General features: G+C 42.8%; 1 protein-coding gene across 1 annotated transcript in view; it reads left to right on the plus strand.

The window, feature by feature from the left end:
- The first annotated feature begins 248 nt into the window (after nt 1–248).
- HECW1 (HECT, C2 and WW domain containing E3 ubiquitin protein ligase 1) overlaps nt 249–26,889 on the plus strand; it is a 321,611-nt gene continuing 294,970 nt past the window's right edge. Inside the window, exon 1 of the mRNA XM_064487726.1 lies at nt 249–421. The gene's annotated coding sequence lies outside the window, so the exon portion shown is untranslated. The remainder of the gene's footprint in view (nt 422–26,889) is intronic.

The raw sequence follows: 26,889 nt of genomic DNA on the forward strand, positions 1-26,889 counted from the left end.
CTAATGAGAGCAAGCCCGGCTTGTGGTTGGTTCGGGAGTCTGGTACCCACGGCGGAGCTGGCAGGGAGGGAGGGGATGCGGGCGGGAGGATAAAGCGATGAAGTGCGCTGCGTTACCGCGCATCAGGCGCGGTTGTTGGAGCAGGAAAACGGTGCGTCTCTGACCCAGTCGGCCCTCTCCTCGCACACACACACTCCAAGTCCCACGCGCTCCGCCGCCGCGGCCGTAGCGGTGGCCGCAGCTGTCCTCCCGCACCCGGAGAGTGGCGAGAGCGGGTGGGCGCGCGGGTTTCCCCCACCACCACCCCCGCCCCGCCAGCAGGTCCCCGGCATCCGGCGCGCCACGCAGGGCACGTGCGCCCCCCGGCTCTAACCTGCGAGCTGATGGGAGCAAGATCTGTGCCCAGGCGGGAGCTGCCAAGGTAAGCGGGCTCCGTGCGGGGACTCTGCCTGCCGCCCCTTCCCCCCCCGCCCTCCTCTGGGCGGCTTGCCCGCCGCTCCCGAGGCCCCGTCAGCGCCCTCCCTCCTCGGGGCCGGGGATCCACCCTCCTCCCCACCCTCTTGCTTCTCCCGCGAGGTTCAATTGTCAGCCTGGGGGCGCGCCGCCACCCGGGCCGGGCTGGCATCCCCGGGTGGCGACCCCGGCTAGGTACACCGGGCACATCAGGCCCTCCTGCCGGGCACGGAGGGAAACAAAGAAGCCCCCAAGCGGGTTCGCGGCGCCTCCCCCGTCCCCCGGCGCCCTCCCAGTGGTGAGGAGGTATCAGGGGGAGGGGGCGGAGAGACCTACGTAATCCCTCTTCCCGGCCCACACCCACCCCTTGTGAACCAGAGCTCTGGGTTTGAGCTTTGCCTTGGGCTGTGTGCCTTTTAGACAATCGTGTCCCAGGCAGTGCCCAGGGTGAGCGGATGGAGAGCCCGCAGACCCTCACGCGCTCAGGGGGCACTTGGCAGGTGCGGCCCTTGCTCCCCTGGGTGGTGGCCTGCGGGGAGGATGCGCGGCGCGGTGCTGCTCCAGCGCCTCCTTGTCCCCGGCCGCTCAGCCCGGCCTGCCACCCGAGTTTTAACGGGAGCAGCCCGTCATGTCGCCTACCGTACTGCGACCTGCATACAGGCGGGGAGGGAGCCGCTGGGAAAAAACGCGTCCGATTCATTTTTGGCTGGAGGTGCGCTTGTTCCTACCCCGTTCCCGGGCCGCGACAATGCAGCAAAATCCGAGGGCTTACACAATGTGGTCCCTCCATCACCCGTTCCTCCAGTGCCTTCTGATCGCTCTGCCTCTTTGATGTCCCGGCCACCTGGCCGATCTGCGGAGTGTGGGTGCGTGGTGTGTCTGTCTGTCATACAGAGGCTGGGCATCATAACTTCTTCCTGACGAATTTCAGCGCGTGGTGGGGGTGGTGGAGGAGGGGGGGGGGCAGAGCTGGCAGGGACACAGGCTGCAGAGATGCCCAGCTTCCTGTGGTTCCGAGCGCTGCGCGCCCCAGTCTGCATTGGGTTGACACCAGGTAGCATGTGGGAATTTTCCGAGTTGCTGAAGACACTGTTTGACGCTGCTGTAGTTCCGTGCTTACTTCTCTTGGGATCTGCAGTGGTGCGATTCGCTTCTTGTTTTCATTTTTTCCTCTTTGAAAAGATAAGGCTGTGTTCAGCAGAAATGGATACAGGAAGAACAGCGTAGTTCAAAGACTAAGGGAGGCATCTCCTCTCTTTTCCCGGGATTTAAACGCGATTTAGGAGGGCAGATGCCCTACCCGAAAAGGCCAGCCTGTAAAGACCCCGGCAGTGCCGTGGTCCGAGGCATCTCAAAGCAGGTGGCCAGATCTGCGTTTCTCATCAGCGGACTCGCTCCGGCTGTGGCTATTACGGTAATTCGTTCTAGATCGGGGATTCATTTTGAAAATGTGTGTTTTCCACTAAGAGGGGATTAGAGTCCACATGCCTACCCTCGTATATGCCTGTTTGGTAGAGAAACGGAATGTGGTACAATTCCCCGTTGCCCCCTCCCTCTGTTGGCTACCTCCTCCGGAGTACGCGTTGGAACAACATAGCAGTGTTTTAATTCCTAGACCTACGGGCGTATTGGACTTCAGAGTGTTTCACTTAATAAACCATGTTCTGACTCATTCTGGAATCCCAGTCTAGTGCAAGCTGGCAGCTTTGTGGAATGACAGTTGTTTTTGTCTGGGGTAGTTATTTCATGAAGGCAAATTGCCTAAGTTTGTTCAGATTGTGACATTATTGACTGGGTAAGGAGACCACATCCTGAGCCGGAACAGCCCATCAATATATCAGTACTGAGGGGCTGCAGCTGCTGGATTGTGTGTACGTAGCATCACTCCATTCACACTTCTGGCTTTTAACGATGGATGTTTTAAAAGATCGCTTTCAGCTTTACCTTCTATGGGACTTGCATCAAATATATGACTCTTAACAGAGGAAATGCTAAAAGGCCAGATGTGATCATGGGGAGGCCAGCCTCCCACTGTCTCCTGCCTTATCTGTAAGCTTAGCTGAACTAGCTGATTTCTGTGGTTCCTTCTGGTTCCAATGTGCTAATGGTAGAGAGGGAAGAAAAGTCACTCAGGTTTGCAAGGCTAATTGTAACCCAAAACTCCATGAGCAGACCAAGGACTGATTATAGACTTTATGGTTTATTTTTACACCTGCAATTTTTTTAACCCCAGTGCCTGCATTTTTCCCATAAGTGAAATTAGCCAACAACTCAAACAGGTCATTTTTTCCGTCCACTATAGCAAGAGATTTAGTGTGTGTGTGTTTGGAGGGGGGAGTGGAGACAGAGAAGAATGTTGAATTGATTGGATAACAGATTTTCTCCTGATAGGTGGCTTAATTATTGACTCCAGCAGCATCTTTTGTGGATAACTGAGAATGTAGCTTATTTCCAGGGATTGATTTTGCTTGTTCACTTTCAATGAAAGACTCTGGTTAGCTGTTTAATCCTACGCAGAATTGTCAACAGCGTCCAACTTACTTTCCATGTTAGAACTGGGTATTGTTCATAAAGCTTGTTAGCACTGTTGCCGGCTATAAAAAATAAGGGAATAATTATTCTAAGCAGGCCAGCAAAATGTTTTCATGTGCTTATAGTAATTTTTTTTCAATTTAGGGAGATATTTAGTCATTGATTTATGCTCATCCGCACAATTTTCCACAGTAGTGTGCTCATTTTGTTTTTAAGTTACAATCAAAATAACATCCCGGAATAACAGTTCCTGCCAGGTGTAATGAACAACTCCCTGTCTTGTTTTCCCACAGCCTTTCGTCCCCGCCCCTAAGGCAGCACCTACCATATTGCAGTTACATGAGTTGTGAATGAACCACAGCCCCTGGTCTCACACCTGGTGAGAGCTTGCTGAGGACAAGGGCATGGCTAAATTCATCTCATGTCCCTGGCACCTCCAACTCTGCCTGGAACGTGGTATGTTCTCAGGAATGTCGACTGAGTGGATTTCAAGCCAGAAAAAAATGCCCTCTACTTGTTTAGGCAGGAGGGAGGTGGGACTTGTTCATTTCGTGAGTCAGACGGGCGAATCAGAGAGGTTACGTAAGATGCTGAAGGGAACCAGTGAGCCGGGACTCAAATCCAGGCAGAGAGAGGCTCTACCCCACCCTCAGTAAAAAGCCATGTAGACTGCAAGTTCAGATGCTCAGGTTGGGGTTGTTTATTTTTCACTTGAATGACCTGGATTGCCCATTTTGACACAATCCCTAGCTGATAACTGCTCTGTTCTTGCTATGGCCTTAGAAGGAAACGTGTCCAGCCTGAGCACTCTTCTCGAACCTGCACTTGGACAGAAAGACTGGGCATCTGTCAGCCCACCTCCTCTCCACGTCTTGGTCCCACCACTTGGAGTTTGTTAGGATGGTGGACTCATGCAGGGAAAGCCACTGACTGACCCATTATTTGTTCAAATCACACTGAACCACCATCAGCTAAGCTTCTGACACAAGCCAGCAGTTACCCCACAGACAACCCCTGTTCCCGGCCAGCCCACCCTGATGTAATCTTCCAAGAGAGAGACCCCTGCCTCTCTCCAATCCTTCTTCCTTTCCATCCTGGAAAACAGGACCGGTTATGGTTAGGAAACGGGGAAACCTAGCGCCACATGCAACTTCTATAATCCACTCCTGGGCATGTTGACTGTTCGTGTCCTTTTAGAGAAAACAGTGTGAAATGTTCAGGGTTTGTTTTTTTTTTTTTTTTTATCAAGTTGCTTTTCCTCTCTGAGGTTTAGTTTCTTCTTCTTGAAAAGTAGGGAGTTGAATCAGGTCATTCCAAAGGTCATTTCTGATGCCATGATTCTGTGATGGTTTTTCTTGGTTTATTCAGTTGTTCCAGTTGGAGGGTGAAAAATATTAGGGAGAATTTAACTTTGCAGTACAGAGAGTAGAAATGCTTAAAGCCTTGTATGTCAGCCTCTGGGTTATCCAATAATTCCTTTGAGCTCTCTGTTAACACTTCTCTATAAATATAATAATTCTTTCTTATTTGTAAAACTGGATTTAGCATTAAAGGAAAAGGTTTGTGGTAGTTCTGGATCTCAGTGAGGAGGGCAGTGGAGAAAAAACACAGGACCTTTAACTCCCGTTTCAAATGTTTACTAGAGTTTTAGGATTTGGTGGTCAAGGTTCCAAGGTAAAGCATTTTTATTCTTTCCACAGAGTGGGTCTCACAGCTGAGTAACTCTTGCTGTCAAAAGTGCTCCCTGAAATTCATCCAACAATGTCCCTTTCCATTTCTGTCTGCTGTTTTTTTTTTTTTTTAACCTCTTTAAGTCCACCGTCATGTGTGTAAAACATATATCTCTAGTAGCACTGCCCACCTACCTCCACCAAATGCAGGTGTCTGAGCCTCCTAACCTTCCTCCTTGTCTTGGCTTCTTCCTTTTTCATGAGCATTGCTTCTCAGGTCAAGGTATGAGGAGGGATAGAGGCAGACCGGCTTCTCTGATGATTCTGTTTTGATGAGTAGGTGTGTATTCCTCACGGATTTTCTGACCACCGGGCATTTGGGTCTTAAAGCCTCCTTCTATACTTCAGGAAACAAAGCACTGGATAGGTGATTTATGTATCTCATACCATAATGCTTGGATGTGTGGGTATTGGTAAGTGGCTGTCGTGTTCTGGGACATGAGCACAGTAGGGAACACGATAAGTAGTCGGTGCAGGGTGACGACAATGTCACGGCTTATTGGCAAGCCAGCACAAGGACCACTAAGCTCCCAGGTCGCTGGAGAAAACATCTGGATTTCCATAGCAACAAGTGATGTGCGCTCTTTGCATGATGAGTTTGGAACCCACACCTTTCGTGATTTATTGGCCCAAAGCATGATGCACACGGAGGACTGAAGAATGAGGATGTGTTGTACAGACGGGCTATTCTGGTGTTATCAGTCATCGATTGCATTGCAGTATTTTGGGGGAGAATTCAGGGGATGGAACTTAAAACCAGTATTGGGGGCGGGGGGGAGGTGGGGAGAGCTGGATAAGTACGCCATCTGTGCCCATGATGACGAATGCTAGCATGGAGACTTCATTCGGGGTCCCTTTTATATATTTAGTAGAGCAGATTTTCCCTTTCACACTTGCTAGATCTATTTGTATTGCACAGATGTCAGGGAAATATCATGCGTGTGAAAGAAAAATAGAAAAAAAAAAAAAAGACCAAAATCCACATCCATGGCCAGGGATTGTAATTCCACCACTTTGTCCTCAAATTGACACCCATTTATTTTACCTGCACAAATGTTTCCCTGCTTTTGCTTTTGGGGTTTCAGCCACAGCAGTTTGAGAAACAGAAATCACACTCCTACACATTATTGAAATTCAGAAAGTCCGGTTACGGGGTAGGGGGAAGACGGGGAGACTAGAAGTAAGGAAGTACCAGAGCTGACGGACTCCACCAGCCATTTATCATCTTGCTTCCTGTAATACACTGACCAGCTGAAAAACACCAGGACAGAGTCAATAGGTCTTCATCCTGAAAAGGACTTCTCTTTTTCTTTACTGTTATTTCTAACCCCTTTTTCCATCAAAACGTAAATTGACTTAATTAACAAATTTTTCTATTTTGATCACAAGTCGTTTTTGTGGCAGTGAGTTTTCTGAAGTTGGGGAAAAAAAAGTAGTTGATGGTTTTTGCTGGCATTATTGCCCCTCCCCCCGACCTCCTTGGTGTCACCTCTGTCCAGGACCAGGGACAGCACCTGCAGGTAAAGGGGCCGGTGGTAACGAAAGAGTTGGCACCCAAGTGCACTGTAATGTATTACATTTCACAGGTCCCTCCCCTGACTCCACATCCCCCACCATCTCTTTTCTGTTTCTTCATAGAGAACACGCCTCAAAAAAGCTGTCTTACACTGGCTTTCTCCACTCTCTCCAACTCAGCCTGTAAAGACACATTTTAATGTGTGATGTTTGATTCAGACAAATAATACGTTTAACACGTGTGCAAATTATGAAGCGAAACAACAAAATACCCACCATACAGCCTGAGACCGGAGCACCGTCAGTTACTTGGACGCTTGGAGTTCTTGACTTCTCTCTCCTTCTGCCTCTCCCGACAGCACCCCACCCAGGCTCTGGTCCCCACCTGTCCCTTCCACTGCTCCCATGAAGGTCGCCAGTGCTCTCTGCCCCGTGGATATATGTTTAAAGACTGAATGCAGTTTATAGCTGGATGGCATCTTAAATGTCTAACATCATTGTTATATAAATGCATCTGGTTGTAAATTAGCAGACCCACAGACTGGAGAGGCTTTCCTGAGGTCACACAGGGATCTCAAGGCAGGAAACCTGTCTTCTGCCATGAATAGCATCAGAGCTGAAGGAAGAATGCCCATTATCCTTTCCCAGGGTGATGCTCACCAGGGTGGCTTCCTTACCGATACTGTCTGAGGGATTTCCATCTTCAGAAGAACGTTTAACTTTTCAGCTCTTCTGAAAGCAGCAGTACAGTAGAAACTGCAGAATTTCAAAGGACTCAGAAACTCTGCGGTAGGAGACAACACGTATATGTTCCCACACTGGTTCTCCTTGTGCTCATGCGCTCCATTCTTTCTGCAAATGCCAGTGTCTGAGCGGATCTGGACCCTTGGCTTTGGTGAATTACGCTTGGAGATCTTACATTAAACCCGGTGTCTACTTGAAACAAGGAGGTGGTCAGTGTGTCTCAGAACCTCTGTGGTGGTAGAAATCATGGGCAGTGAATTCATCCAGGTTTTATTAGCCATGCTGCTCTCCGTCTTTACTAAACTTTCAATAGCAACCTAGCACAGTTTTTGATATTTCCCACAGGAACTTTGCAAGCATTTGCCACCCTTTTGTTGCAAGCAAGTAAAATTTCTCTCTCTTAGAAACATACATTCAGATCGTGGTGTGACATGCTTGAGAAAAATAGTCAGAAGTCACAAATTGTTATTTTCATCCTTTTCCCAGGAGAGAGGGAAATATCACCATATGTGTAACGAATTTTAAGGAGCCTTCAGGCTTCTAACGAGAAATTTGACCAAGGAACTGTTGGACCACAAACCAAAACAAAAATGCACCATATTTATGTATACACACACATATATATGCAAATATGTAGAAATATATGGAAGATATATAAATATATGTATATTTATGTTTTTAAATCCTCACTAATTATTTTCAAGTATTTTTCAATTACTTATTTACTCAGAAGACATTTCTTGAATGGCCAAGTATTATGTGACAAGTATTTATGTTTTGTGGATTTTTCCATCCAGACAAAAATCTGCTTACAGTTTAAGGTGAAAATGTGCAAAAGTCAAGGCAGAATTAAATGCCTGCAGTGGAGTTTGAGAAGGCATTGGAGAAAGTTGTGTCGTCTAAGAGCGACTTTTATTTTTCACACTATTAATGGAGCATGTACAGATGCTGGGCTGGGAACTGGGTTACCATGGTGAACAGAGAGGCAGCCACATTCTTAGAGTGAAGTCCTCAAATTTACAATATTGCTTCCTGGTCATTAAACTGATAGCACCCTTGTCAGGGACGTAGACCTTAATATGATATTCTTCAATTAAAAACAAAGCATAAATACAAAAGAGAAATAGACTCACAGACATAGAATATAAGCTTGTGGTTGCCAAGGGGGCGGGGGATGGGAAGAGATAGACTGGGATTTCAAAAATGTAGAATAGATAAACAAGATTATACTGTCTAGCACAGGGAAATATACACAAGATCTTATGGTAGCTCAGAGAGAAAAAAATGTGACAATGAATATATGTATGTTCATGTATGACTGAGAAATTGTGCTCTACACTGGAATTTAACACAACATTGTAAAATGATTCTAAATCAATAAAAAAAAGTTAAAAAAGAAAAAACTTAAATTTACCAAAATTGAAAGCTCCTGTCATTGATCTTGGGAACCTTAGGGCCATGGCACTGAGTCTGTCATCTGAGAGCCCACTCCTCTAAGAACACGCTCCCTCATGACTTGACGCTTTGCCACACATTTTCTTTTTCCCAGTGATCCAGAGAATCTTTTAGAACAAGAAGCACATTTTCACCTAAATATTCCATATGGACCTTCATGATCAGCTGTGTCCAAGGACATTCTGTAGCTCAGACTCGCCACCATCTCAGGACCCACAGGCTCCCAGGACCAGGTGAAGTGAATGGTCTGGCTTGGGGTACCAGGGGTGCAGGTGGATGAGGCCTGGGGTGGCTGGAGTTCACAGACTCTGCAGGACATGGGGCCCCAGCCCACTTGCTTGTCTTATGCTGTGAGATAGTGACACCACAGCTCTTCAAACTCAGTTGGATGGTGGTGGGGTGGGAGGGGGGCTGGCCAGAAGACCAAAGGCCAGGCCCTCCTCTCCAGAGGTCTGCGCCTTGCTCCAGGTGAAATGGCATGGATCACATTAACCTAGCATATTTTTCAGTTTCTGGAAGAAAGCACTGAATGACCTATTTCTGCAAGACAAAGTTGAGGGTTTATTGCAAAAGAACTAAAACAAATCTAAACCCACACTGTATCCGTAGGTGTAGGAACGATTGGGGAGGGTAGGAATCGGATGGAAGAAGTGTTGAGCTCACCGTAGCTCCGTGGTCCTGACCCCTGCCTTTTTCATGTCTTCATTTGTCTCTCCTGAATAATGTAATGGATGCTCTCTGTTTATAGCAACGTTAATCTTTGGGGCAGGGATTTTTTTCTTAACAGTTAGAAATCTCGCCTTTGAAATTTCATTTTCGAGGCAAGAGAGAGTGAGTGGCTTGTTCTTATACTTTAGCACATTTTTGTGTGAATTTGCAAATGGCTTTTGAAGGGATCCAGATATTTTATTTTGCAAATCAATTTTTTTTCCAAGTGCTATTAGCAGGTGGAACCCATGACTCCAGGCATTTTTCAGGCAATGAGCTCAGTGAATTTGAAAATTAGCTAAGCCATTTATAGATTCATAGAATGCGGGCTGGAGCAACTCAAGTCATGCCCATCGAATCCCCTAGAAGTCCATGTGATGAAACAGCCATCTCCCAGGGTCACAGAACTTGCATTTGTTAAACCTGGGATGAGAAGCTGTCTCTGGGCCCCTGGCCCAGTGCTCTGCAGCATCCTTCGCTAGCCCATTTAGATCAGGGAAAGAAACTTAGATATCTTCAGGGTCCACGTAAATGTGGGTTTCAGGGTTGGGGGATGGGCAGGGGGACCGTGAACTAGGACCTCGTGCTGGGCACTACTTATTTGCTTGCTTCACGCCGGTTGTTGGTATGTGGGATCATGACCCAATGTTGCCAGTTCTTCTGATTTCTCTAAGAAAACCAAAAGACTGGATATTTAAGAGAAATTTTTATGATTTTAAGATTTTTTTTTTTTTTTTTTTTTTTTTTTACTAATTCAATTTAATGATCTGACATTACTTAGGGGGCCCAACCGGGTGTAACTAGAAATCTTCAGTTTGCAACTTCTGTTCTAGAAAAACTGTGCTTTGAGGATTTCTAGGATGCAAACAAAAGACCACGCGCACGGCTTCATTTAACTAAAATCTGAAAGGTGGCAGGGGGACTTGCTCCAAGAACTAGTGGGCAGAGGATTTTGACTCATAATGAGTCAGATAATGAGTATTATCTGTTACTCAGAATTATTTAAGAGGAGTGAGGCGTTATTGTGTCAGTGAGCCACTGAACAGAGGTCACTGGGCCCTCTTGGGATGCTGTGTGGAGGCCTCGGGTACTGGCACTTTCCGTGAGCTCTTTGGTGATAAGCTCCAAAGTTGCTCTCTCACTGGTTTTGCTGTCGTCCTGGGAGCCTCCCACGGCCTCAACATGCCTTGGGAAAAGGGCCAAAAGCTTTCAGGGCTAAACAGTGAGATAAAAGTTATGCACGTATAGTTTGCTCTCGCTCTTTCTTTTTTGAATAAAATCCCATCAGCTTGATTCCTCCTTCTACCAAGGATGACTTCTTCTCTTCCGCCATCATTGCTCTGTCCTCTCTTGTCCATAAAGCTTGGTGCATGTGTTCTTCACCTTCTACATCTTCACCTGCCACTAAGACAATTCTTCTTTTCTTGATTTTTTTCTACATGACCTTACATTTTAAGATTTTTTAAAAATACAGCGTGTTTATATCATTATCTAGACAATGGTCTGCCAACTAGGGCTGGCTTGCCTCCTGTTTTTGTACAGTTAGAACACAGTCCCACCCATCACTTGCGTGTTTCCATGCAGAGCTGAATAGCGAAGACGAAGACCACAAGGCCTGCAAAGCCTAAAATATTTACCAACAGGCCCTTTAAGGAACAGATTACTGACCCCTGGTCTATATAAAAATAATTACACCAGGTAGATAACTTGAAAATTAAAAAATGTACAAAGGCTAAAATAACAACCACCTGGAAGGCAATGACCAGATGTAAGAACCATTGGCTTTTTAATGTATTTCCTCTAAGCACAGATACGTTATAAAAATGAAGTCACACCATGAGCACGATTTTGTGTCCATTTAACAACAGATGCATTTTCTTGTCATGCAATTTCTAATACTACATTTCTACGTTATTTTAATTGGCTATATAGTGATCTATATTAATAGTCCCTGTATATGTATAAATCTATTATGCAATGAGTCTTTATTGTGGCGTTTGCTGAATATTTTACATATAAAATTTTATTTAATCCTTGTAAGTGTTTATGTGGGAAGTACTGTTAACTGCATTTTACAAATGAGACCTGAGTGTTTCTGTAACTTGGCCAACTCACATAGCTAGGCTGTCCGACAACTGACTCTGTATTTTCAGCCATTCAAATATTACTGGGCGTTGAAGTTAAATTTATCTTTTGTTTTTGTTTAGGTAGGTGGGCGCATATTAGAAATATTGCACTGATGGAATTGAATGTACATAAACCATTAACTGCATTTTGCATGATTTCCGTGGAAATGATTCCCCAAAGCAGAACTGATGAATCTAAAAGGACACTGAGGTTTCCTCAGACACACCGAAGAGTTGCTTTTCAGAAAAGTTGTAACAGGACATAATACCACATACCAACCATCTGTGAGGGTGCCGATCTCCCGATACTGGGTACCAAGTACCATGATTTATCCATTCTGGTTTTGCTCTTTTGCCAGGGGAGGAGGGACTCAGGAGACTGACTCTTTGCAGGTAGTCGTGGCCAGGTGCCTCCTCTGAGAGCGATTTCTGGGAAAGATGTTTTCTGGATAAAAACGGACAGGCTCGGCTGGCATAAGTCATTTGCCCTTTGCCCTTCCACTTCATCCAGACGTCTTGTGACCAAGGGTGGGAAGCTGCAGGCTGGGAATGGCTGGCAAGCAAAAGGAAAGGTAGCCTGGGCTCCTGTGGGCACTGCATGGTAAAAAGACCCTGTTTTAGTGCGGCTTCTGTTGCTGGGGGACAGACGCAATCCTGTCCATTTCCAGTGAAGGGACAAAGGGAAAATGAGGCTGTTTCTGCAAATTCTTTCCGCCTATATTTTGCCAACACCCCCTCTCCTGGTAAGGTCTTGGTGTTTCTCTTCCCAATTTTTATTCACTCTTTGTCAATTATTATAGATATTAGCTCTAATGTATTTGATGTGGTTGGAATGTGTCTTTTAATTTTATTTATGATGACCTGTTGGTTAAGGTGGTGATCTTCAGATGTCTCCATCGAAAGGTACAATTTGTCTTCACAATTAGTAAATGGGACAAGTTTTTAGTCCCCAGTAACCTTTCACTTAATCGTTTTATCATCCATTGTCTTCTTCCTTGAATCTGTTATCACATTGGGGACTGCAAATCCGTAAATCTCCAATGATCTAATTCCTTCCACGTTTCCTAGCTTGCTTTCTTCTGTGAAAAAGGGCTTTCCCTTTATTTCTGCTGTCTTCTTTTGGGAGGGGAGGAATTGCTGTGTCCTCATAGATTTTTTATTTGCTCAGTGTGATATAATCAATTATAATCATGATTCTTTTAGAGGCTCAAATTAACCCAGTTTTAGCCAGTGGGAGCTTTTATGTTGTCTCCAACACAAGACATTGAATGTTTACATGTCTTTGTAATTTTCTGCCCTTCCTTCCCTCCATCCTTTCTTTCCTTTCTCCCTCTGTGGTTGGGAGTGGGATGTGTTTATGACACTGGCTAAACCCAGAACAATATTAAGTAATAGTGGTAAAAAGAGGTCTTATCTTGCCCTTGTCCTTAATTACATTTGATTTAGTTTTCCACTATTAAATGGTACAGGTTGTTTATTTCAGTTAAAAAAAAAAAAGTTAGTGTTACTCTGTTCCTAGTTTAGAATCATGTTGTAAACATTGGATTCAAGGGGGAATTCACTGAATTAACTAGTGTGTTTCCTCCTTTGACCTGATGAAACGATCAATTATATTCATTGGTTTCCTAGTCTTTCCTTGTCTTCAAATATATTCAACTTGAGCACTGTTTCTTATTTTCTGAATTCTGTGCTGATTCAATATGCTTAGTTTTATGTATACATACAAGTAATAAATATATTTAGTGTATTGTATATAAAACTAAGTATAAACTATATATATACATAAATGAAGGAGATTCGTTTACATCTTTATTATACTATGTATTTGAAATTTATAAAAATGAATCAGGAATCTGTTGTTTTAATTCTCCTAAAAAATGATTATGATGTCAGGATTATTATTACCTGGAATTCAGAAAGCCTTTGTCTGCAAAATCTCTTTGAGCCTTCGGCCTTTTATAGGATCACTCTGATAAATTAATTCATTCATCTCATGGTTATTGGACTATTTAGTGTTTCTACTTCTACTTGAGGTAAATAAATTATTTTCTCAGAAAATTATCTATTTGCCTAAATTCAAATTGTTGATGATTATTCTTTTGTAAATTTTATGTTGCCTCCCAATATGTGGTCTTAGTTCCTTTGGGTTTTTTTTAAGTTTATATTTTTCCCTCCTTCCTTTCCTTCCTGTCTTACCTCCTCTCCCACTTCCCCTCTCTCCCTCTGTTCCTCCCTCTCTTTTAAAAAAAATAAGATTGATTAGACATTTGCCTTTTTGATTGTGTTTTTTTTTTAACCCAGGAACTAGTGCTGGCATTTATTTTTTTTAGCACTTTCTTTACAGCTAATGTTTTCATCTGTGTCTATTTTTAATAATACATACTCTGTGAGTCTCTTTTGCTTTTCTCTTTATGCTGTCTTGGATAACAAGCTAATTTACTTATTTCCACCTTGCCATGTTAGTAATTCTAAACCAGTCTTCTTCTCCTGCTGAGCCCAGATTTGCCCTAAGAGTTGGAGTCGCACACTGTCACATGGAGGATGGACCCCACTGCTGTGTCTGTCTCTGGAAGGTGCAATTGGCTATAAGACCTTTCAACTAAGTTCAAGTCTACCCAAATCAAGGTCTGTTATAGCCAAGTTTCCCATTCTTAAATGCTAAGAATAAATTTATTCTTAAATAAAGGAAATGAGTTTATCATTCATAGATTTGAGAGGCAGATCTATGTTTAAGCAAGCTTTTAAGTGGCTGTTTTCTGAATCTTTTGATTTCTGGGGGCTAATTTTCCTACTTTCATAAATAGTATTTGGACTATCACTACCATTTTTGTGCAATAACTTTTCCCATAAGACTCTTGAGATATTATTTTATAGTCCTCTACTTTTGGAGATCATGGAGAGGTTTGAGGATAGCCTAAATTTAAATCCTTTGTAGATAATCTGGGTTTTTTCCTGCTTGGATACTTTTAGGATTCAAAAAAAAATGGAATTAGAGCATTTTGCTGAGATAGCTAGGAATATAGGTTTTGTTGCTCTTGCTGTTTTCACTGGACTTTCCTGGAAGCATGATGAAATCTTCTGATTTGCATCAGAGGAAATCAGCATCTGTATATATTTTTGTGACTTGGCTCTGCTCCTTTGTCATTTCTCTCAGGAATTTTGTTATGCTGCTAGTTAGCAACCAATATCTCCTCTCTCCTTTTCCCTTACTCATAGAACTCTGATTCAATTTTGGAATGGTCCTCAGGTTAAAAACTCTATTTCCCAGTCTTCTTTGCAGGTAGAGGTAGTCATACGACATTCTTGAGTCCAATGAGATATATTTGGAAGTCATTGGGTGAGGGCTTCTGGGGAAGCTCTTAAGGGGAGCTAGCTCATCTGGCATGTTGCATTTGTTCTTACTCTTCCTCCATATTCAATCTGGAATATAGGTATGATGGCTGGAGTACCAGCAGCCATTTTATATGCTGGGGAAGAGAGCCACACAGTTAAGATGGTGGAGCAAGGGCTACACACAGTCTGGGTCTCTGGTGGAGCAGCTTCTCTACCATCCCAGATCTGTCATTTCTGGACTTCCTGTCACAGGAGAGAAAAATAAGCTTGTCTCTTGGCTAAGCCACTGTTAGTGGCTTGTTTTGGTCTGTGTCTTTGAACAAAATCCTTCTCTGATGAACAAATAACTCTCTCCTAAAGGTAAACTATCTGTTAAAATTACTGTCTTTTCATGCATTGCTTTTTCTTTTAACCCTTTCTTTTGTCTTCTTAGAGAGCTGTTTATTTCTCTTCTAAATCTCAAATTTGCATTTCTACTCCAGAGCAGACTTTATTTCTATTACTGCCTTTTAGTTTTTCATGCTATATTTTTGTTGTTGTTTCAACTTGCATTTCATCCAGTTTCTTTTCATCTCTGAATTTAAGTTTCTTCTAAAATTAAGTTTCTCAAGTTCTTTTTTACCTCGTCTCTCATTTGGTTTCACAAGTCCTTTCATGCATTTATGACATTGATTTGGAATGCAAAATACAGCTTTGACTTTTATTTGCTATAGCTCCTCTCAAAATATGCTTTTCCCTGAATCTTTAGAGTTGTATTCCCCTTATCTACCTGTTACACTTTTTTTTTTCAGTTTATTAACCTTTGTACACTAGAACCATCAGGGCTGATGTTTACCAGGTGACTCTGGGCACATGTTCCTGTCTGTGGTCCTCAGTTCTATGTGAGTTCTGCCCAAATCAGAGGAGTCCCAATGTTAACTAGAAGGATGCTGAGATACCTCACTCCAGCCAGATTTTGGTGCCCCCTTGGCTTATCTAATGTGGCTTACTTTGAATAAGTAGCTTTCCAGGGGAGCTGTGTGCAATTCTCTGGTTACTGGCATGGCAATTAGTTCCTGGATAACAGTATCAAGGGTCCATTCTCAGGGCTTGTCCTCCCCCTTCCCAAGTTAGGCTCATTCCCGTCCCAGGGCAGAGACTTGGTGATGTTAATCCTGCAACCAGATGAGGCTGGTATCAAACTTAAGTTCAGCTGCTCGCTGCTCAAAGGGCAATACTGGAGAGATAAGTGTTGATGAAAATGGAAAAGTTGCTTTATTCAGGAGGCCAGGAACCTGGGAAGATGGTGGACTCGTGTCCTAAGACCATCTCCCAGTTGTTGGGGAGGACCCAAAGGTTCTAAAGGCAGTGTGAGGGAGGGGATGCAGGGGATATGTGCAGCTCATGCTCAATTCTCAGGTCAGTTGGCATTAAAGTGAAGTTTCGAGTACCATCCATCTTCTAGTTTCAACTGGCCTGGGGTCTATGTGCTTGTGGTCAGCAGTTTTTACCTGGTGGGGGTCTGCTTTCTATACAAACAACTTAGGAATGTGTGTCAGAATTCTGTCTACATCTTTCAGGGAACTGGGAGTTCGGTGACTCTGCTATGTGGCTGGTTTTATAGTCTTAATTGTTACCAGTTTGCTGGCCCAACGGCTATTCTTTGTTTCTACATCTTCACATTTCCTAGTCATTCACTCTTGAGCCAGCCTTTTGAGACTCAGGGGAGACAGGGGAGATGAAAGCTTTTCTACAAATAAGAGGCAAGTGGAAACATGGGGGTATCTGTCCTGGGAATGCTCCATAGCATCCTGCTTGGTTACATTTCTTTGCAGAAGAACTGTTGTCTTCTCCCTTTGATCCGTGGTATCAGGTTCAGAGACCTTCCATCATTGAACTCCACTCATCCACCCAAGACAGTTCTCACTGCTCTCCAAAATGGATATTCACCTCATTAGTATCTTCCACACATCCATTCTCTACTCATCCTCAACTCTTAGATTGCATTTATGATGCTTTTACCTGCTTGAAATGCTTTCTGCATTCTTTATTACCAGGTTAGATCTTACTTGCCTGATGATGCTTCCTCAGCTGGGTTGAAATAGAGGGAGGCACCCTCATCTCTCAACAGGTGTAGAAAGAGAGCACTGAGGAGGAGAGCCAAGAAAGACAGATGACCTGAAGAAGCAATCCGTCCTGTGCTGGAGGAGCCAGGCACGTTTTCTGGCTGCGTGTGGCTCTTGTTTCATTTCTGAAATTGGGTGATAGTTGGAAGCCCCCACCCTCTCCCCTGTTTTCTTCCAAGTCGCCCCCAGAAGAGATCACTATTTTGCAGTCCGGCCCATCCACGCTTCAGCTAAGCGATGTTTCTTCCAGGGAGCTGAAAATACTGGTCAGCATTATCAATTCCCAGGGCTGTGCTTTCAAAGGACCATTACCTTCAATAGCAGTCCTTGCTCACCTCTGTTTTGATGGAGGCCAAATCTAGCTCAGGATTTTCCTGACCTAAGTCTGATCCCACTGAGATTTCAAGGCATTTTATCTGAGAAATCCTCTTATCGTTTCAAGTTTAATATGTCTAAAGCCAAATTTATGACTTCTCCTGGTAATGACATTGTAATTCTCCTAACCCTTAAAACTTGACCCATGTCCAAGTTAACATGTTGGAGTTAAGCTCCAGACACAGGAAGTATCACCTTTTAAATACCATCGAGATTGTTCCAGAATTCCACTTTCCATCCTTTCCATTTTCACTGCTGTCACTATTGTGCGAGATTTATTTAATTCACATCTGAATCACCAGTGGAGGATTTCTGCTCATCTCCTTCCTCACATCTCTTCTCCCCTCCCTTTCAATAGGCAGATTAATTTCAGGTTGATCTTCTTTTAGGCAGAACCTCAGTGATGCTACTGATTCGCTGAGGACCTGCTGTCTCTCCTCCCTTTGATCTGTGATCTCAGGTTCAGGGACCTTTCATAGTTGAGTTCCCCTCATCCACTCAGTGTTACTTCCCTCTGCTCTCTGAAACAGATACTCACCTCATTAGTCTATCCCACACATCCATCCTATGCTCATCTTCAGCTCTTAGATTTTACTTATTTTTTTTTCCTAGTGGGCTGCTTTCTCTATTCTTTATCACCAAGTTAGATCTTACCCCTTCCCAAAGACCCAGATCAAATCCAGTTGTCAGATTGGACTGCCACTTTTTTTTTTAATGATTCTGGTCATTATAAACTGAATAAGAGAGACATACACATTTTGAAATTATTTCAGTGAATTTGTATGTAACTCCTTTCACATCACTCTCACTCCAGTATCTTATTTGTGCTAGTCTGCTAAAGAATGTGCAATAAGTAGAGCTTTTTTTCCCTCTAGCTGTAAGTCAGAATAATAACCATCTGACTTTGAGAGGTAATGTAAGAAGATGTTATCCTCCTCTGCAGTTGAAATTGTGCTGCTCAGTTTGGCATAACCCAGTGGTACAGGGACTATTGGAATTCAAGGTGAAGACACCATTTTATGCCTTATACTTTCTTGGCATATGTGGTCAATGATTTAATCTTTGCTGAAGATTCTATATCTATTGAAAGCACAAGTTTCTGTTTTGTTTTTGTTTCTGGGGGTTTTGTTTGTTTAGTTGTGTTTTGTCATTGTTCTTATTTTTGTTTGCTTGTTTTTCAGGGGGTGGTTTGGTTCCTAAAGCACAGGTTGCTCTTCTAACACTGCCAGTAAACTAATCATGAAGCCCCAGATGACTTTTCTTCTGGAAAGCAGGAATTTAGGGTCGCTCTGGCAGAGTTCTTGTGTCATGCCCTTTCCCCTACAATTCCTGTTCCTGAATTGCTGTTATAAAAGGCCTAACTTTTCTGTCTGCATAGGTACCTGCCTGCAGGATATAGTTACCATCCCCAGAGAAGCATTATCTTCCTGATCTATGTCTGCAACAGTTTCTTTTAAATAAATTGGACAATTAGGACAGTGGTCTGTGCCTTCGTAAAAGACTGTCCTCTCTCTTAGACCAAGTGACCTTTGTTAGGACAGCATTTTCCAAAGAGCTTCCCGTAAGACTGCTTTAGGATGAAGATAGAGTATGTTCATGGGGAAAAGATGGGTGGACTTCCAAGGTCAATAAAAGGCAGCATGAACAAAAAGAAACAGGTTTTTTTGTGCTGCAGGACTTCTCAGTGCTTTTGGTAGACTGTCAAAGGCACGGTGGGGCCCTGCCCTGAGCAGCTCTGACGTGAACTGTGCCTCTGGGGGGGGGGGGGGTCCAGTGATGTGACTCCCAAGGGGACTAGAGCAGTATTCCAGAGGCATCTGGCATGGGGCTCTTTTTTCTTCAAAGAATATCTTTCAGAAATAGTGTTTAATGGGAAACACCATGTCAGACCTCAGCCTGGGCTGTTGTAAAGGCTATCATCAAGGGAAAATGGGAGCTTTGCTGGAGTTTAGCTGCTAGTTTGGCTCAGAAGTGCTCAAAGACTCTTTTTATAGTGTAAGTGTGTTGCAGATGCCATGCTAGTCCTTTGGGGAGTCCATTTTGAGTTTATCTTTGCATGTGGTATGAAAGAGTATCCTAACTTCATTGATTTACAGGCAGCCGTCCAGCTTTCCCAGCACCACTTGCTGAAGACACTGTGTTTTCTCCATTGTATGTTTATGCCTCCTTTGTTGAAGATTAATTGGCCGTAGGCATGTAGGTTCATTTCTGGGCTTTCTATTCTGTTCCATTGATCCATATGTCTGTTTTTGTACCCATACCACACTGTTTTGAATACTGTAGCTTTGTAGTATTTTCTGAAGTCTGAGAGGATTATGTCTCTAACTTTGTTCTTTTTTCCTCAGGATTGCTTTGGCATTTCTGGAATTTCTGTGGTTCTATATAAGTTTTAGGATGATTTGTTCTAGTTCTGTGAAAAATGTCCTGGGTAAGTTGATAGAGATTGCATTAAATCTATATATTGCTTTGGGTAGTATGGCCATTTTAACAATATTAATTTTTCCAATCCAAGAGTGTGGGATATCTTTTCATCTCTTTGAATCACCTTCAGTTTCATTTATCAGTGTCTTCTTGGAGCAGGAAATGGTCACTGCATCCTCCAGCTCTTTCCTGGAGAAGAGCTGTGAGCCTCAAAGATCAAATCACCACTGTTGGCAACAAGTGGTTCCACTGCTCCAAGGCCCTTCCAGCCTTCCTTCCTGGACATGAACTCTGGAAGCATCCATGAAACTACCCTCAACTCCATCATGAAGTATTAGCCCCCAGGAGGCATGGTCCCATGGCTACATATACACAGTGTGGCTGATCCTGTTTTCAAAAGGAAGCAAGCCCCCCTACTTCCCCATTCATCAAGCCCAAGATACAACATTCCATCTAGTCATCATGTCTTCTCAAGCTCCTCTTGGCTGTGACAGTTTTCTCTGACTTTCCTTCTTTCTGATGACCTTGACAGTTTTGAGGAGGACTGGTCAGGTGTTTGTAGCCTTTCCCTCTGCTGGGAATTTCTCAGGTTTATGTGTTTTGAGATGAAAAACCACAGAGATAAAGTGCCGTTTTCATCACATCGTGTCAAAGGCACATGCCATCTCTGTGACTAGTTTGTCACAGTTGATGTCAATGACCTTGATCGAGGCTGAGGTGGTGCTTGTCTGCTTTCTCTACTGTGAAGTTGCTCATTTTTCCCATTTCCACCCAGTGCTCTTCGGAAAGAAGTCACTATGTAGAGCTCACACACACAGAGTCCAGAGTATGCTTTACCTCCTTAGGGCAGAGTACCTACATAAATTATTTAGAATTCTTCTCCACAGATTTGTCTCTTCTCCTCCACTTATTAGTTTATTCAATCATTTATTTATGTCAGTATGGACTCATGCATATTAACTTTATACTTCAAGTCATATCCAGCGATACATTATTTATTTTGTTGTTCACATCCTAGCTTTGGCCATTGGGAGCTCTTTTGGTTGACTCCCATGTCTTTTTGACATGTCCATCATTGTGTAGGTGTTTTTGTTTTGTTTTCATGAGTACTTTCTTACTTCCTGGCACTACAAAAGGCACCCAGGCTTATCTTGGATCTTTCCTTTTTCAGGCCTAGAATCAGCCATGTCTCCAAGGAGCTCTGATTTCTTTTATTGGAGAATGAAATTAGACACTAAAATCTGGGTCCTGGGTTTTATGTCATTTTTGATGTTAGGAAACCCATGCAATTAAATCTTATTTAATAAAATTATCAATATTCGACTTCCTGCATTCTTGCTTTGCAAGAAGCTCAAACTTAAAATGCCTTCTTTCTAAGAATAGATGGATGGATGACATGAATTTAGACATAAATAATCTGCACATATGGACTTTTCATTATTTCTTGGCTTTATGTTTTAACATTAGAATCTTTAAATATATGAGCTTTATTTTTGATGCATGGCGTAAAGTAGATATTTTTCCAAAATAAATTACTAGTTCTCTCAGTTGGATTTATTTTATCCTTTTCAAGTACTTTTTCCTTGACCTTTGAATCTTGAGCTATGGGTTGATTGGATTGTGGGTTAAACTGTGTGCACTCAATCTAACCTATAGGGCCTCAAGGAACACTTAAGAGAGTGTGTCACTGGTAAAAATCCGAATTGTGTCTGCTCCTTTTTTCTTCTATCTCAATGCACAGTTTCCAGATGTAGTGGGTGTGCCTCTTCTTGCTGTGGTTGTCTCTCATCTTGCTTTAGCCTTTGGGAGGTCTTTTAGTTGACTCCTTTGTAATTCCCTTCATGGAAAAGGCCACCTGTTCTAATTTATTGCCAAAGGAGATATCTTCAAACTCCCAAGCATCATCAGGGTGTGGTTGTGAGAAACTGGGCACATACAACATTTTCTGAATGATCTGTGGTCTACCCAACACTGTTTATTCTGTATGTTACCCCTAGGGCAAATAGAGCCAAAGAAAACAAACTTGAAGTAAACTTGGGTTTGCTGGGTTCTGTTCTTTGTAGGCTTGCTCTTGTGTTGGTTTTTGTCCCATCGTTGCACTATGAGCTGCTGTGAAAACTAGCCTCACTGAAGCCATGCTTGGGATTTATCATTTGGTGCTGCCAGGATGGAAGATGGAATCCTCTCCATCACCCTGTATCTCCTTTATGCTGACCTTAGGAAAAATTCTTATTAGGCTTGTGGGCCAGCAGAAGCTTCCCCAGGGTAGTTGGTTATGCCTTTTTATCTTATGTTCCCTGTTTCCTCAAAGTATGTATCTCCCTCTTTGGTTTGGCTGGTAGAAAGCTCAGAGACAAATCTGTGGTCCATTTACAGCAAAATGTTTACCTGTGACTAAACTATACCATCCTGCTTGCAGTTTTTGTTTTGTCCTTATTTCCTTTTCCATTCATTTATATATATATATATATATATATATATATATATATATATATATATATATATATATAAAATATTGAATTTAGGGTTTCTCCACCAGAGCCAGTGACATCCTGGGCTGGATAATTCTTTCTTGTGGGGATCTGCCCTGTGCTTTGTAAGATGTTTAGCAACATCACTAGCCTCTTCCCACTAGTAGCAACCCCACCCCATGCCTAGTTGAGTTGTAACAAGCAAAAATTTTTCCAGACATTTCTAGATGTTCCCCAGAGAGCAAAATCACCCCTTGATTGAGAACTATTGGATTGTATGTATTTATGTCATCACTAAAACATTTTTGACTATAAGACAATATATAAAATGTTAACTTAATAAGTAATGAAATGAATAAGCATTAAACAGGTGAAAAAAATGGGGAAGGGAGTATTTATATATGGACCTAGAAATTGGAGCCTTCGTAATTTGCCCCAGCATCATTGTAACAACTCTGAACTCCAGCCAGTATATTCATCTGGTGGCTCTAGATTGGATGGAATTTGGCCCATGGAAGGTGTCATGTTTTCAAAGGGGGAAGCTTCTGAAGCAGAGAAATAGGGAGAGTACAATGGACCAGGCTTTTTTGGGTCCGGCCACTCCACTTGTTTACGAACCAAGAAGAAGTAGGGCAGATTAGCAGCCATCAGATCAGGGCAGCAGCCATGCCCCACATCCACACAAAGGCAGAGCTCCTCCAGTGCTTCCCTGCACGGTCGAGTGTGGTCCCTTCAGAAGATGGGGAAGTGGAGGAAAAACAAGGTGGAGAACAAGAGTGGGTCATAGAGATTCTCAAATTGGGACACAGAACTGGGTTATTTGGCACTTTGTGTGTGGGGGGGATGCCTTATTGCTTCTAAAGACTATTTTAAGGCTGCCTTATGTGCTAGTACCATTGTGTACCCCTTGAGGAACTTGCTTCTGGCCAGCAGTGGGTAATGGAAATTTTGTACTTTTGAGAATTTTTTGTGAAAGACCATTAAAGTTGTCTATCATCCCAGGAAACATCTACTAAGTTTTCCAAAGCCAGAGCTCAAGAATAATAGGTGCCTCTAGTGCCTGGGAGAACATTTCAAGATGCCTGTTCCAATTTTTCTCATGGTAATGCAGATTTAATCATGCAGGAATGTGTTTTGTGTGTGTGTGTGTGTGTGTGTGTGTTTTAACTACACTTCAGGCTAAGAGATCCTTCATCAGAGTAAATAATTGAGCTATCCATGATTTCTGCCTGTTGAGATAGTGACAGAGAGTGCAATTTTGCCCTTTGCTTGAAGAAACATGATTTTATTTGGCTTTCAGGCACATTCCTCTACAATGGAAGCACAATGTAGTTTTTCTTTTTTTTATCGCAAGATGGCTGAAGTGAAGGTGTGGAGAAACACTTAGAAATACCTTTAAAAGCAGAGCTATAAAACGCAGTTCCACATTCTTCGTGACTTGGATGTCCAGAAATTGCTGACACCTGTGCGTGGACTTTTTTGTATCAAGGGTAAGCAAAGAGTTGTTCAAGAAACAGTTTCTTTAGTTTAAAATCAGGTCATGTCTTTTATTTTTTTGTTAGAAAGCAAGTGGTGACCCTTCACCTCCCAACTCCAGGGTTCTCCAGGGATGGCCCTTAATGGAGCTGTATCAGGATGTGAATATTAGGAGAGTTTGGATTGAGAAGGGACCGGCCACTGGCTACAGAAATCTTCCCAAAATGGTGTTTTGGCTAATCGCACAATCTTGCTTTGTTTTCAGTCTTCCCTATTTGACAGAAAGCATTATTTTGCTATGCTTTACATACAATAACTAGCACTGTGCCAGATGCATTGTAGGTATTTAATACATATTTGGATCAATTTGTATTTAGTGATATGGACAGTATGCAAAGGTTACCCCCAAAAGGCATAGCATATATTCATAACAGTTGTTCCAGATTTCTGAGAACCTATGTCGTATCGTGTAGCAGTTTGGGTCATCCTAGAAATGGACTCCGAGGTGGAGTTGGGTGTTTGGGATGTTTAGCAGGGAGTGGCTCTGGAGCTGAAGTGTCATCAGCGTTGTTCTGTGGGGCCAAAATGGCTGAGCCTTTATATTCTTGTCTTTGGGTATGGGTCACCACTGGAAGGGCACGACCTTGGGTGAGGCAGCATCTTATCACGGAGCTGACCCTTGAAGGGTTGAAGGAACAGCTGAAGGCGTCTGCCGACAGTACTCCCAACAGCTGGGCCCATCTGCACGTGCCTTTCTGTGTCTACTGCATACCAGCTTACTCCATCAGGTGCTTTGTGTCTATTATCTCTTGTCTTTACTGTTACCCTTAAAGTAATTTAATATTTCCATCAATTTATGGATGTGGAAACTGAAATTCAGAGAGGTTAAGTACTTGCCTAAGAATGAGTAGATGGATGAATGGATAGATAGATAGATAGACAGACAGATAGACAGATAGACCAACCGACCTTGTTAAAAATTTAAATCCAGCCCTTAGTTCAAAAGCCTGTATGCTTTGAGTTTCTTTTGAGAATGGATCAACCAGTTTAGAAGAGGGGCATGAATTGGGAGTCAGGAGAGGGTCAGCTGGCTCTGCCACTGACTCCAAATGTGACCTCCATTGTCAAGTTGCCTAATATATGTGAAGCTAAAATGAGCTGTGAAGCACACAGATCACTCAGGAATCTTGTTAAAATGCAGATTCTGATCCAGTAGGTCCTGGGTGGGCCTTGAGTTTCTGCATTTCTATCAGGTATTCAGGTGATGCCAATGCTGGTATCTGAGGTTTTGGAAGACCCTAAGTCTTCTCCAGCTCTGAAATTCAGTGGGTCCCAAAGATGTAGGAACAGGTCTTCCTTACAGAAGAATTTCAGCTGGTAAATACAGAAGAGATTAAGGAAATAGAAAATCACCATTAGAACACCCCAATAGTAAGTGTTTTGGGTAAGATCTTTGGATGGGTACTAAAATTAGAAGGTGAAAGTTTGAGGAGAAACATGATATCTGCACACTATCAAAGCACCTCCCTCTGAGTATGTATTGATTACAGAAGAAAAAAAAACAAGTTTACAGCAGAAACAACCTTAATCAAGTGATCAAAGTTGATATCACCACTAATAAAGCATGTTGACCTCCATGTAGGACACACGGAGAGGGACACATCACTAGAGTCTATACTTGTGCAAAACACACAACCTCAATCCAATCATGAGAAAGTATCAGAGAAACCCAAATTGAGGAATATTCTACAAGGTGACTGATAAGAACTCTGGAAGAGTGTCAAGGTCAGGAAAAACAAGGAAAGACTGTGGAATTATTACAGATTAGAGGAGACCAATGAGACATGACAAATACAATGGGTGATCTTAGACTGGATCCTGGAACGGAAAAAGGAACAGCAAAACATGCAAATAGAGTCTCCAGTTTATAGCATTGCACAAATACTTAGTTTTGATAAATGCATCATCGTAATGATCAGGGGTTACCTGGAAGTAAACTGGAACTCTGTTCTATGTTTGCAACTTTTCTGTAAGTCTCAATTACTTAAAAATAAAAAGTAAAAAAAAAAAAAAAAAAAAAAAAAAAGATTAAACAAATCTATAGGTATATTCTTTAAAACTTTTTTGAGACATTTTTATAAACAAAAGCACTTATACAGTAGGTTTGTTTAGACTTTACATGTCCCATTGCTTGCAAATAATGATGATTTTGCTCTTAATTTTTTATTATTTATGCCTTCCCCCCCCCAAAAAAAAGCTAGAACTCAGGCAATTTGAAACCGTTGTGATGATCTTTGATATTTTGATAGCATTACTGACCTAGAGGTTTTACAGTCAAAAATAATAGCAAACATCTATCGTGTTTACTGCAAACCAGGCACTATGCTAAATGCGTTAAATGCCTTATTTCATTATTCTTCACAATAACCCTATTATTATCATGAATTTACGAAAAGGAACTATTTAGAGAAGTAAAATAGCTTCTTCAAGTATACGTAGTAATTTGTGAAGCCAGGATTTGAACCAAGGTTATCTAAGTCCAGGACCTAAGTTTTTAGTTACATTGTCTATAACACTGCTTAATGTTAACCACTGATTTCAGACAGGTTCATGTTTAACATGGAAGAGCATCGTCATGGAACCAACGTGTGAAAGATGAGATTAGTGTGACCAAGAAATCAATCAATGGCATGTGATCCCCAACTCAGTACAGGCAAAAGTGTCCAGGGAAGATGGGTGTCCTGGGCAGCCCCTCGAAATCCTGGTCCTGAGCCACTGAGGCTGAGGAGGGTGGGAGAGGAAGGATTTGGTACCTGTCTCTGAGCAGCCCCACAGGCAGCTGTGGTCTCGCTCTCCAGCTTCACTTGGTGGGCCGCTGGCTAGGTGTGCTTGGGCAGAAGGAAGGAGGGCGCTACTGATTCTGCATTTGCACAATCAATACAGAGAAAAGAAAAAGAAAAATTGGTTCTTCCTCGGGGCATCCACTGCTCTGATGACACAGATGTCCCCGGGGCCCCAAGCAGAGGCTGGAGGAGTGAGTGGTGTTGAGAGACCAAAAGACCTCAGTAATCTGGGCAGAATCGCTAACTCAGTGCACTACCTATGTCTTTTTACCTCCAGTTGAGCCTCAGGGAAGATAACGACATTTATCTCGTTAGATTATTACATGACATAAAGTTTATATTATTTAGTGCTTGGCACACAGAAAGATTGATTTGCACTTCCATTTGATAAATATGGGCAAACAATAAGGAATCTTAACTGAAGATACTTGAGGAGAAGTAGCACGTCGAATTGGTGGAGGAGATGTGGAGAGTTCAGAGAAAATGGATAATTAAACAGAAGGGACATTTAAACACACCTCAGCGAGCAGTCTCAAGGAGAGCTGAGAGGGATATTGTGCTAAGAAATAGACTGCGATGAAGAAGGAAATTGAGATTTTGAT

Source organism: Camelus dromedarius, chromosome 7 (assembly GCF_036321535.1).
Source record: "Camelus dromedarius isolate mCamDro1 chromosome 7, mCamDro1.pat, whole genome shotgun sequence".
NCBI lineage: Eukaryota > Metazoa > Chordata > Mammalia > Artiodactyla > Camelidae > Camelus > Camelus dromedarius.